Below are 12,951 nucleotides of genomic sequence, written 5' to 3' on the forward strand. Positions count from 1 at the left end.
TTTCTGAAAACCAAAACCCCGTATGTGCACATATCCCATGATGTGGAATAACTAAGGCCACAAATTTATCACTAATTATTCTTTTAAAAGCCCTTCCTTGAGTGGAAAAAAAAAAAAAGAACAGGACGCCCCATGCAAGTGCGCCACAACCACAGGGGCGCTGGAGTCCCATCCTCTGGCCTCCTTCCAGGTCAGCCACAGCCCACTTTGGACTGCAGTCTGGTGTCCCTCGGTCACCCCTATAAGAGGTGGGTGTGGAAAAAGACCGGTACCTGGGAGGTTAGTGCCAAGGAATTGTTCAGAATTCCTTCAGCTCCACAAGAGGAAAATGAGTATCTCGAGAATCTGTACGAAAATACTGATGGCAGTGAAAACACCAGAAGAGGAGTTGCAAACCAAAACAATAAAACAAGACAGAGCACCACCTGGGGTGGTGAACACACAGTACAATATACAGATGATGTATTACAGAACCGTGCACCTTCAACCTACATAATTTTATTAACCAATGTAACTCCAATAGATTCAATTAAAAAAAGACATATTACCAATGTCAAAAATTCGCTGAGAAGGAAAACTAAACAATAACTAAACAGTCACCGATAGACCAAACACCTAGAGCCAAACTGAAAACGAATCAGTGTAAAGGATCCCTGTCAGAAATCTGTTTTTCACCCAGGCCGGGATCCAGGAAGTGCCGTGGTGACTTCCCAGCCTGTCCATCAAGAATAGAAAGTATTCAGTGCAACACGAATGGAGGCCACACACACTGCATCTTGTAAAAGCAACATTCACAAAACTAACCCCAACCATGTTGTAAGGCATCTGTATGCTACATATGAGGGTTACTATTCCAGCTCTTTCCTGAAAATAATTCAGCTTCAAAATTATCCTAGGACAGATAAATTTAAAACATTCCAGCAATCTTTATTTAAAAAAGGGAATTGTCAACTTCTTTTGTCAGATACCAACATAGCAGATGAATTACTAGAGTCACATCAAGTTGGGTAAAAATGTAAGATCACAGTTTTGGCAGAACTAGGAAAGAAATATCTCCAGATGGAAGGTGAACTCACAAAACGCAAAGAAGATTAAAGTTTTGAATAACAGAAAGATACACTGGTCTGAAAGATCACTTTGGTCTGTGGCGGGGGTGGTGGTCGGAGGTCATCGAGAGGAGAAGCTGGTCAGGTGAGATGCTCAGGAAGACAGACGGGAGTGAGTTTGATTAAGAACAGTAAATCAGGACTGACTTGTACATACTTGATTAAGCTACAGAACTTCTGGCATAGAGTAGGTTCTTAAATATTTGTTGATTTAAAACATAGTGTGACGTGATATAACCAGTATTTGAGGAACATTATTCTAGGGATGCAGAAAACAGGGAGAATAATATTAAGAAAGGAAAAGAAGACTGGTTTACTTGTCAAATACTGTCTTTTAATTTAGACTGTCCTTTAGGTATCAACTAATATTGACATTGGCCTTAATACTAAGAATTATCTAGCTGTAAAATATATTTTCCAAATAATCAAATGGAAATTTTCATTCTCTTGCTGAATATGTTAAATATGTTATAACAAAGGCAAAGTCCACACTTGTAATAAAGTTTGGTTTAGACAATACAAATAAATGCAGTAAGTTCATAATTAAGACCTCACAAGTATGCTGTATTCCCAAATCCAGAGAAAGTAAAATCATTCTCAAACAGGGGCACTATACACCTGTATTACCTTCCCATTACCTTAATGTAACTCACTTTAAGATGTAACCTGAGAATGGGTTGCTGCTGAATTTGAACTTTTAATTTAGAAATGAACCTATAAGCTAACAAAGTCGTTTTAAACGTCATAACTAGTCCATGCTTTACCAACCGAAGTAGAACTCAGAGCTGACCAAAACGGACAGGACTGCGGATGAGGGCTTTCAGAGAGCAAGTCTGCACAGGCGCTGTGCCGCTCCAGAACACAGAGCAAGTGAGAAGCAGCTCGGGCATTTGAGAACTTTGTGAGTATCGACTGTGTGTCAAGCTCTGTCAAAAAATAAAAGCACTAAGCAAAACATTAGTCCTATCCCCTCATCCGTCATCATATTCTCCAGGGTTCCAGTCCTCAACTTTGTCTTCAGGCCCTCAATTCACCCACTTCAGTAACTTGAACCAACAACTCATAGTTGATGCCCACATTATTTTCAGTCCTGTGTTCCTGAGTTAATGAATTATCTGTACCTTCAATTTCACTCTCCATCTGTATGAAAATCCCCACCTGAGTGTAGGACTTTCCACGGAATGTTCCACCATAACCTCACACTCAAAATGGCTAAATCTAAAACTGTAAATACCTCCGATAACTGAATACCCCCAGCTAATCTTTTCTGTCAGTGGCACTGTTTTTCTCAGTCATGACTCCTTCCTTTCCTTCGTCCTCTTCTGCCAATTTCACGTGTCCTACAATTACAGCCTCCTTTCTACTGTCACGGGCCCCACTGCAACCCGGTCCAGGCCTGATCACGCCATAACTGGGACACGTGAACTGCTCAACCTCACTCCATTCCCCACAGCTCCAACTAGAGGACCAAGGTTAATTAAAGGACAAGTGTCATTGCATCCAAAGAAGGAATGGATATTTTCAATACCATTGGTTCTGCAAAAGGGCCATAGAAGGGGCCCAGTGAAGTGGGTCCCCAATTGCAGAAGGGGCCAGGAAACTACAACACTGCCCCTAAAAATACCCACACGGACCCCCTCCCCAAGCCTGCCATCAAGTGCAACCAGATGAATGAGTGAGGCCAGGGCTATCTCTTCCCTCTTTAGAGGTTCAGGCAATGAGAACTCTGTCCCCACAGACTGGTCTTTTCCCCCACCCCACCCCCCACTCCAAAAGGGCTGGCTAGAGAAAGGACAGGGAACATATTTTAGAGCCAGATTACACCTGTTCTTCAAGCCAAGCCACTGGGAACTAAAAGCCTCAACCTCTCTACAGGGAGAGGAATGTGTTTGGTTTTTGTTGCTTGTTTCTGTTTTTTAGATTACTGAAATGTTTTAATTTCTGCAATACGTTTTTTAGTAATCAAAAGTGGCAGACAGGTTATAACATCAAACCAAGACATTATTAGGGGACTGCACTTCAGAGGGAAGTGGAGGGAAGACTGGGGCGTTTCACTCCGTATGGCTGGGACCCATTATGGAAAACCAACGACACACATTTTGTGTCCATACCTCAGGGCTATGATTCCTCCAGTATACCAGCTGGCCTACTTTCCCAATCCCTAAAATCCTATACTTCCCTACCCTCTGCTATCCCCTGACCAGTCTATTCATGGGCTAACACTTCCAGGGCTTTGCTCCTCCCACCAGAATGGCCTTCCCTTTCTTTTCTCCAGAGCCTGGTTAAATTTAAAGGAATGACTCGAACGCTGCATCTTCCTCCAAGTTTTCCCTCATCACAGTTCAAAAATGATCTCACATAAATGATAGCATACTACATTTATCCCCATCAAGCAGAGTCACAGCCTTCCTTGTGACATTTAAATGATCTGTGTACCTGTGAGGAGGAACTTCACTCAGAACTGATTCAAACTTCTTAAATCTCAAACAACAGTAACAATAAATACGTAAATAAATCTAACAAATAGATCCTCTACGAAATTTACACTCATTCCTGCGAATGCTGTTCAGCCAGTTCTCAGTGGGGGGTGGGACCCACTGGGTTTGCACAATAGTCTGGGGGCCTGAACAGCATTTAGCGGATGGGAACCAGGTTGCAACAAGACTCACGATGTGCAAGACAGCACAGAACAACAAAACTTTGTCTCATTCTGCTGGATATTCATCTGGGGTTAAAAAAAACCCCACCTGATTTCATAATTGCCTCAGCTTAGATATTTTACTATGATCCTTCTATAAATTACAAAATGCTTAGTTTAACCTCAAAAGACAAGTACTTTCTATACTGTTGCTCAGTACTATGCCCATGACCTTTGAAAAAGTCTTCATATAAAATGGCATCTGATAACCAGTTAGCTTTCAGACTTTGTTTTCTGATGCTTAAACGAGAGTGGAGGCAGGTGAAAAAGGAGAGGGGTTAACGAAGATCCACGTACGAAAAAGGAGAGGGGTTAACGAAGATCCACGTACCTATGTACAAAACCATCACCAAAGATGAAATAAGTACACAATGAGCTTGACCATGTCCATGCTCAACCAGGGGAAAAACAGCTGAGTCCTCTCACTGGTCTCCACTTGGCAATGCTGATGTAGGCCAATTTGGCTGCTGTCTAAGATTTTGGGGGTTGGGGGAGGGAGAGTTGCCATCAAAGCTACTGAGGATGGAAAAATTTAGAAGTAGATTAAAGAGGGAGGATGTAAAACTAGACACTTGTTTACAAGATTGTTTTGATAAGTGCTTGTATAAATTAACACTCATATAGATATAGTGATTAAATTATAGATCACAATGCATACCTTTCGCCTTAAAAAATAACATAGATTACTTGACTTTCAGCAACTACAACTCATTGGGGGAAAACACTGTATCTACAACTTAGCACAGCCACAAAATCCTCTTAATTCAGCACGCCCCCACCCCCCACCCCGGCCAGAGTAGTGTGTTTCTGACAGAGCACTACAGGACCAGCTCACACGTCCGCATCGTTTCAGTGCAGTGAGAACTGGAGTCGCTCTGACTGGAGCTCATCAGCGGCAGGCAACTGGTCAAGAAACATTTTTCACTTGCCTAAAGCCAACCATTATCCACCTTGGATTTTATTTCTTAAGAAAGAACTCGCATTCCTACAAAATTATTTCCACACGAGAGCCATATAAATGAAAACACTGTCTTCAACAGCTTTGTTTTCCCAGTACATTAGCAGGATAAACAACAAAAAACTTAAACTTATTCAATAAATTGCAAATACAAATGAATCCAATACACAGATTTTGGTAACAGACTTCATACAAATATGACAAAGTCAGAAGTACATTTCCAAACTAGATATTAATTCATTCACTAAAAATGTATTGAGCATTTATTATGTGCAGGCAGAATCACATGTTCCACGTTTTGGGAGCAAAGCAATCAATAAGTCTTTATTGGAGTTCACATTCTGATATAGCGGGCCAATACACAGAAGCTCTATGTGAAATCTTTTTTTGTGTGTGTTTATGGTATTTTAATTTGAAGATCTGTCAGTGCTATCTGTACAACTGTTTTTAAGTCCAGCAGAAGAATCTGACTCAGTTCAGTATAAATATTATTTATAACAAACTACGATTTTTAAATTATAAATTGTACCATTTACATCTCAAATAACACAAGTGCACACTTTCCACATAATTTACATTAAGATAAGTAAAGCCTGTGAGCGTTTCTGTTTTTCAATATAATGGTTTCTCATCTTTTGAAGGACAAATACATTAAAAAGGTTTTTTACACAGTCTCCAAATACACTTTGAAAGCAGCATAATCAAATAAATAATTTATCTTTCTGAGGAGTTCTAACAAGGTTCTGATATTGCAATTAAAATCAGAAGCAATACATTAAATAAAAAAATCATCCATTGTCCAACACTGTCTGATCTCAATCCCCAGGTAAATGAATTTTAATGGCATTAACTTTAAAATACAAACATTTCTCTAGATAAAGTTTTTAAAAACAGAATAAAGCAACAGAACAAAAAAGAACCCGTGTAAGAAACATGAAAACCTTGTTTCACTAAGTGAAAATATCTGACACTGTGAAGTTCATAGAAGGTGAATTTATGCAAATCAAATTCTACTTTTAAAATTAAAAATTGAGATGGCCTACTTCAAAGAATTATAGATTAGTATGATCAAAAGAAAGAAATATTCGTAAAGCAGTCAGATTCTAATTAAGCTTTTGGGTAAATTGTAATATATTGAATTTCTTTTACATGAAACATAATCACTATACTTTAAAAGCTGCCTTTAGTCCACCACTTTGAAATGTATGTTTTGTGAGCCCAAGGTCAATTATACCTGTAGAGGGTTGTTAATCTTTGCACCCACAGGGCAGGGTGAATTTTTCAGTATGTGCATTATATCTCATGCACACACACACACACACACACACATGCACACACACAAAAGACACTACAAAGACTCAAGGCAATCGATGCAGCAGGATCTCCCGTAAAATAATACTGAATCCTGTGACAGAATTAACAGGAGAAACAGAAAGTTGTGGTCCATCAAAATTCCAGGAAAAAGAAGGTAAAAGGCCACGGCATGTATCACATCATCAAGTCATATGCCGTATTATCAGCTGGTGTCTTAGATCCCTGCAATTTTATGTATCTCTAATAATAACTTTTAAAGCACAAATAATTACTATAGAAACCTTAATTTGAAGCTAGGTGTATAGAGCTCACAATATGAATTTTAATGAGTCTAAGAAAACATTAAGTATTTTCTTCTAATTTCCCCCCAAATCTGAAAATTAAAAGGAGAAAAATTTGACCTATGGTTCCCTATACAAAAAAGGAGGCTAATAATAGCCTTAAAGAGAGAGAGAGAGAGAGAGAGAGAACTTGTAAGTCTGACTTACGTTAAGGAGTTCTGATTAATGTTTAAATTTGAACTACCTTTGGCCTGGGCTTGGTATGATGTAGTTTACAAAAAAATCCAATTACTCATTAGCACTTACTACATAATCATCCCTACAGGAGACTATCGGTTCATATCTCCTAATGACAAATACATTCACAATCCAACAATACTTTCCTTTGCTGGGTTTGATTTCCACTATGTATCTGTTGCCCTTTCACCCTAATATTTTTCCTTTTGTTTACTGCTTAGCCCAAACAGATATTTAAAATCTCAGTAACTGAGAGAAAAGTTCAAAGGACAAATGTGAAATATATGATAAGATTAGAAGGTTAATTGTAAATTTCAATTATCTATGCTCCCACTGTTGCCCTGAAAGGAGTATATAAATACTGTAAGCTCAGTGTCATGTTTCTGAAAAATCTGAGAATTGGCTTTAGTGATTTAAAGCTAGAGATAAGTAAAAGAAAAGTCTAAATTTTATTCAAAGAAAAAATAACAGAACTTAAGGCTAAGGATTCTTTAACAGGAAACTATTTGATGGATTTGGAAAACTAGAACGGATTACTAGTTATTTTTCAAAGGCAAAGATGGTTTGTCTAAGTATGTAAATAAGGCTGCTTTGCCCTATCATCTCTCCCTAAAGAGTGAGACTACTGCTACACTGTTTTATCTTCAGGATGTCAGAATGTAGTGTAAGGAGAAGTTTTTTACATTAAATATACTAATCAATCCTCATCAGCTGTGCTGTCATTGTGCAGCACCAAAGAGCGACTCTTGAGTTTATGGGTGAATGAATAAAAGGTTATAGACGGGATACTGGGCTATACCACTCCTTTTGTGTTATCAATAAATAAGTCTGACATACAAATGGCACTCCGGAATCTATCTCCACTATTTAAAGAAACCTTCAAGTTTACATGCAGGTATTCTGAATTAGAGATGGTCTTAGAAATAAAATCAATATAAACACAATCAATCCATACATTTCCAGGGAATAAAAACACTATCAACACAAGCAGGGCATTTCTCGGTAGATTCTTTAATAATTACACATGAATGCCTATTTCAATGTAAAAAGGAGTGTTAATTCTTTAACTTCTGCAAGATTTTTGAATTACCCAAAAACCATCACTGAATTTTAAACAACATGAAAAGACCATAAAAGGAAACAAGAATGAGGCCAATCATCACTGTTTTCTATTTGTATAATAGTGAATAAAGAATTGAAAAGTAGCTGTACAGAGAGAACAGTAAACTTGATACGCAAGCAGACACTTCAGTTTCACTATGTCTTTAGAACCTTAATCTTTCCCACAAGATCAACATTGCAAATATGAAGGTGTCGTAGCAGTTGGGAAGGCTACAGCCACTAGCATACCTAGACACTTAATTAGACCTTTTTTTCCCCCCTTGAATGACTACCAGCACCTCTCTTCAAACACTGTTCCACTGACTGACTGCACATTTTCCTGGGAAAAACTCCCACCCTACCATTTTGAAAGAAATAAAAAAGCTGGGCATCAAGGGAAGATGACACATGCACAGAGAAAACTGCGAAATGTCTGGGACAGTGTGGCGTATCTTTACTGTACTATTTTATTCCCATAGCTAAGTAGACTACCAAGTGGAAGAGGCAGTTTCTAACGCTAATGTTACGACTCCAAAGACCGGCCTCTTTCCTCAGAACAAAATCAAGATGTGAATATTAGTTGTACTTATTAAACTGTTACCAGCTGAGCAATAACCACACCTGCACTGTTCCCCAGGATTGCTACTACGGGACCTGTAGAAGGAGATTCACCTTTTTTTTTTTTTTTTTTTACACGTTGGGTAGAAACACAAATGTAAAATATCCTTCTCACCAGCCAAGGTTTATCACATGTCTTGATATCTTCGGAAGAACGGCAACATAAAAACAAAGACCACATCTCTCATATTCACAATCCCAAAGAATTGTGTCCGAGTTACTTAAAATCAAAGTAATGGCAGTGTTCAAAAGAGCGCAGAAAGTGGCCACACAGTACACATAAAACACACACACAACAACAGACAACTTGAGCTCAGGAAAAAAGAGATAGGCGACTGACTGCATGCAAGATCGCAAGCAGGTGGGGCTGAGTTGCAGTTCGCATTGGGAAGCCAATCAGCCCAAATTCCGCCACTCTCCAGGCACTGCTCAGCTGGCGCGGGGGCGCGGGGCCCCAGGACCCCAGTCAACCCATCTAACCTCGTGTCCCCTGGCAGCCCGGGACCGAGGGTGGGAGGGAGGGAGGAAAGGGGATCACAAACTCCATCCCCCAGAACCCGTCTTCTCCTATCAGCTGGGCCAACCCCGGGATTTGCAGGACAGCGTGAAAGAGGGGCAGTCCCGCTGCGCTGCCACCACGACTCCCGGTCTGCCCTGGGCGCCCCTCGGGCACTCACCCCACTGCTCCGAGCTTCACGCCGTACCCCTAACGCGGCCAGCAGAGCTCCAGCTTACGGACCAAGTTCTCCATTGTGGGGTGCAGCAGGTGAGGAGCTGCGGGGGGGCGGGGGGGGGCAGCAGTGGGGAAAAAGGGCGGACACCGCACTCTCCCACCGCAGCTTCCCCAAAGACCCGCTGAGCTGACACATCAACAAAGATGGCGGCGATGCTGAAACCGGTCCTGCTACAGCTGAGGGGGCGGGGCTCCCTGGGGGAGCCAATCAGCGCGGTGCGGCCGGTGTGACACAACGCACTTCGGGGCCAATGCAACCAGCCTGCAGGGGGCGGCGGCGAAGCGCCGCCTCCAGTCCCAGAGTCGCCAACCTCACTCTCAGGGCACCCACGCCCGGGCAAAGCCGGTTGTGCTGTATCTAGTCCCGTCCTACCTCTTGCGTTCCTAAGGAGCCAAGTGAATTACTTCTTCCTGTAGGATGCGCCCATTGGATGCAATACGCCTCACCCTTTGGCCCTCCCTTGTATTAGTCAGGAGCATAAAGCAATAAAAGAGAATTCGAAATTCCGACTTCCCAGCTCTGACGCGCAAAACTTACACCTGACGTGGGCGGAGTCATCACAGGTAGCCTAGCTGTCCTTCTGACAATTCATCCTCGGTAGAGTCTCTGGGGGTTTCCATAGCGCCGCGTTCCTGTACACAGCGCCGCACCTTCTACCATTGTTTGGTCATAAACTGCTGGTGCGTTCGTGTCTGGCACCGACTGTAAGCTGCGTGAGCACCGGGTATCCCCGCCGGCAGCATGGGTTTTGGCATGTAGGAGTTGCTCGATAATTAGCAACTAAAAAGTGATTTGGCTTTGGGGGAAGTGTATGGAATACAGTGGCCTATTTAGGTCTGGAGAAGTCAGGTGAGCAGTTCCAGTTTGTGGAGATGCAAACCCACTCTGGCCGGTGAAGTAATGTTTTTCTGGTTTAGGGCTTCTTATGCACCACTCATGAGTGAAAAGAGTGAATTCTGACAGTGGTCAATACAAGTGTTTGTCAAGCAAAACTGTTATGATAGGACAAAAGTCTCAAGGTCTGGAGAGTTCTAAATGTTATTTCTTGCTAAATGTTCAAACATAGTGTAGTTTTTCTAGATGTAGCTGTAAACAGGATGAGCTGATAGGAGCTCAAGTAGATGAAAGTAGCCAACTGCAAAGAAGAAATCAATACGTAGTTGATGAAATAGTATATATAACGAATGGCTAAGCCTTCCTTTGAGGAAGCACAGCTTTGTATATGAATCCCAGTTCCTTTACTTGCTGCTAGCAAATAAAACTACCTTGTGATGGTGCTTCTGTTTTTTTTTTTTTTAATGGCTTATACCAACCAGGGAAATCCCTGAATCCCTTGAGTTCAGTTCAGCGACCCAAGTTCCTACCATTCTGTTCAGCTTTGTTACTAACTGCTGCAGAATAAAGAGAGGGAGGGAAAGAGAAAATAAAGAAATCACTTTTTAAAAAGTTATGTAACTCTCTTCCTCTTTCCTTTTAAACAGGAAATGGCACCACCCTCCTTCAATGAAGATACTGTATTAAAACACTTTTGTAGTTGACCAACTATTCTGAGTGAGAAATATTATTCCAAGGGGGAAGACTGAAGAAGCTTTCATCTTTTTACAGAACTCGTCAGTTATAACATTCATATTTTTATTTTTGAAATATAGATTATATTAGTATAAAAACATAAAAGTAATTATGTCTTCCAGAAACCAAAATTTTCAGTACTGGGGAAATTAAATTACAAATATAAAATCAAATTAAGCAAAAACAAACCCTACAATTCTAAATTTGAATTTAGAAATATCTGTATAAATATTTGTCATTTTAAAAAAAGTCTAAGTCTATACACTGAGAAGGTCAAGTACAGTAGTCAATTCAATGCTCCAGATTACCATCTCTAAATATAATTTCTCTAAAAAAAACCTCACCTGGGCTCCTATTGGAGATCAAGAGCTGATTCTAAGTGTGAGACAAGAAATATACAAGAAAGCTTAGATCATGTTGGTTGTACCAGAAAAGAAAGAAGAAAACCAAGATAATAGGACTTGGGTCAGAAAAAAAACTCCAAAGAGGCATTTTAAAGGTGCTTCCACAGTTCAAAGATTTTTTATCATTTAAAAATAATAACAACAGCAATTGATTAGGACACATCTGCTACATTAAAATCAATGAATGTGCTGATTTTCCAAAACATCATTGGACACCTCTGAATGCTAAGGAATCACCACAATCTGAAAACAAAATAATCAAGCATCCTACCTTCCCTGTTGCAAACAGAACCTCAATCAAACAGTCAACGTGGGAAAGTTCTTTATAGATTTCCAGGTACTACATGCAAAAGATAGGCTATTACCATTTTACAAATCCTGATGAAATAATGGATCTAGGTAATGAACAGCAGTGAGTCTATAATACCTAGGTGAAAAGCTGACAGGAAACTTGATAGTGGATAGTTGGGACTGACAACACTTGAAACTGGTAGGAATACTTTATTATTTCCCAAGAGAACAACTAGATATTAAGCATCTTCTGATGTGATTCAATAGAGCAGTGATTTTTCAACCCAGATGCCATGGCACACTGTTGTGCCACAAGAATTTTTAAGACATGCAATACCTGACTAGTCAGGGGCACTGGCCTCTTCTCTCTTAGATTGTCAAATTGAAAAATGACAACAATAAACACAAAAATTGCTGTCTGGTATGAATGAATCAAAATTATACCTATATTTTAGTCAGATCAGCAAATATATATATATATATTTTGGTGTGCTGTGGAACTTTAATAATTAGTTTATTTGTGCCATGAGATAAAAAAGGTTGAAAAATGCTACAGTAGAGGATTACAATACCATTTGTGAAGTATTCTTTCCAGAAGGGATGCATTCAACAAAACCCAATGTGAGAAAAACTACCGTTACCTCACTATAGATTTTGTAAGAAAATGAAAGGATTAAAAGATAAATCTCTTTTTAAAATACATAACGCAGACCTCTGGCCAAGATGGAGGCCTAGGGAGATACACTTCACCTTCTTGCACAACCAAAGGAAGGACACCAACAAATTTAAAAACAAAAAAGAACCAGAACTGCCAAAATATCTTACTGAATGGAAGTCCGACAGCAAATGAGTTAAAGAAGAAACATTCATCCAGACCAGTAGGAATGGCGGGGACAGGTAGCCGGGCAGAGAGGACTCGCAGCAAGGCAGCAACTGGTGGACCAGGCGAGGTGATGGCTGGCGGAGCGGGTGGTCCCACATTCGTGTGCAGATAGACTGGGAGGAAGCAGCTGGGGAACAAGACAGGCAGCACAACCCAGGGCTCCAGCTCAGGGAAATAAAGCTGCAAAACTTCTGACTGAAAAAACCTGTGGGGGTTGAGGCAGCACAAGAAACTCCCAGCCTCACAGGAGAGATATCTTTAGAGAGACCCACAGGGTCCTAGAACATACACAAACCCACCTACCCGGGAATCATCACCTGAAAGGGCAAAATTTGATTCTGGGTAGCTGTGGAAGTAATTGAAAGCCGAGCAAGAGTGGAACACAAGAGTGTTCCCTCTTGGACCCCTCACCCACATTCATTGCCACAACTCAGGCATGAGGGTTGCCCCACCCTGGTGAACACTGAAGGCTCTGCACCTTACTGTGTAACAGGCTCACCTAGACACACACACACACACACACACACACACACACACACACACACAAAAGATATGTCCCAAATGAAAGAACAGATCAAAGCTCCAGAAAAAAATACCACAAAGCAATGAAGAGATAGCAAACTTATCAGATAGAGAGTTCAAAACACTGGTAATCAGGACGCTCACACCAATGGTTCAGTATGGTTGCAAAATAGAGGAAAATGTACAAGGAACCAACCGTGAAGGGAAGAAAATCAGAACTCAAATCAATGGTTTG

General features: G+C 40.6%; 1 protein-coding gene across 1 annotated transcript in view; it reads right to left on the minus strand.

Annotated features, from left to right (window-relative positions):
• Nucleotides 1-9,194, minus strand: part of CCDC186 (coiled-coil domain containing 186) — a 40,820-nt gene extending 31,626 nt beyond the window's left edge. Inside the window, exon 1 of the mRNA XM_037132871.2 lies at nt 8,991-9,194. The gene's annotated coding sequence lies outside the window, so the exon portion shown is untranslated. The remainder of the gene's footprint in view (nt 1-8,990) is intronic.
• Nucleotides 9,195-12,951: the final 3,757 nt, after the last annotated feature.

Source organism: Artibeus jamaicensis, unplaced genomic scaffold, assembly GCF_021234435.1.
Source record: "Artibeus jamaicensis isolate MK-2021 breed Jamaican fruit bat unplaced genomic scaffold, CSHL_Jam_final contig_490, whole genome shotgun sequence".
Lineage (NCBI taxonomy): Eukaryota > Metazoa > Chordata > Mammalia > Chiroptera > Phyllostomidae > Artibeus > Artibeus jamaicensis.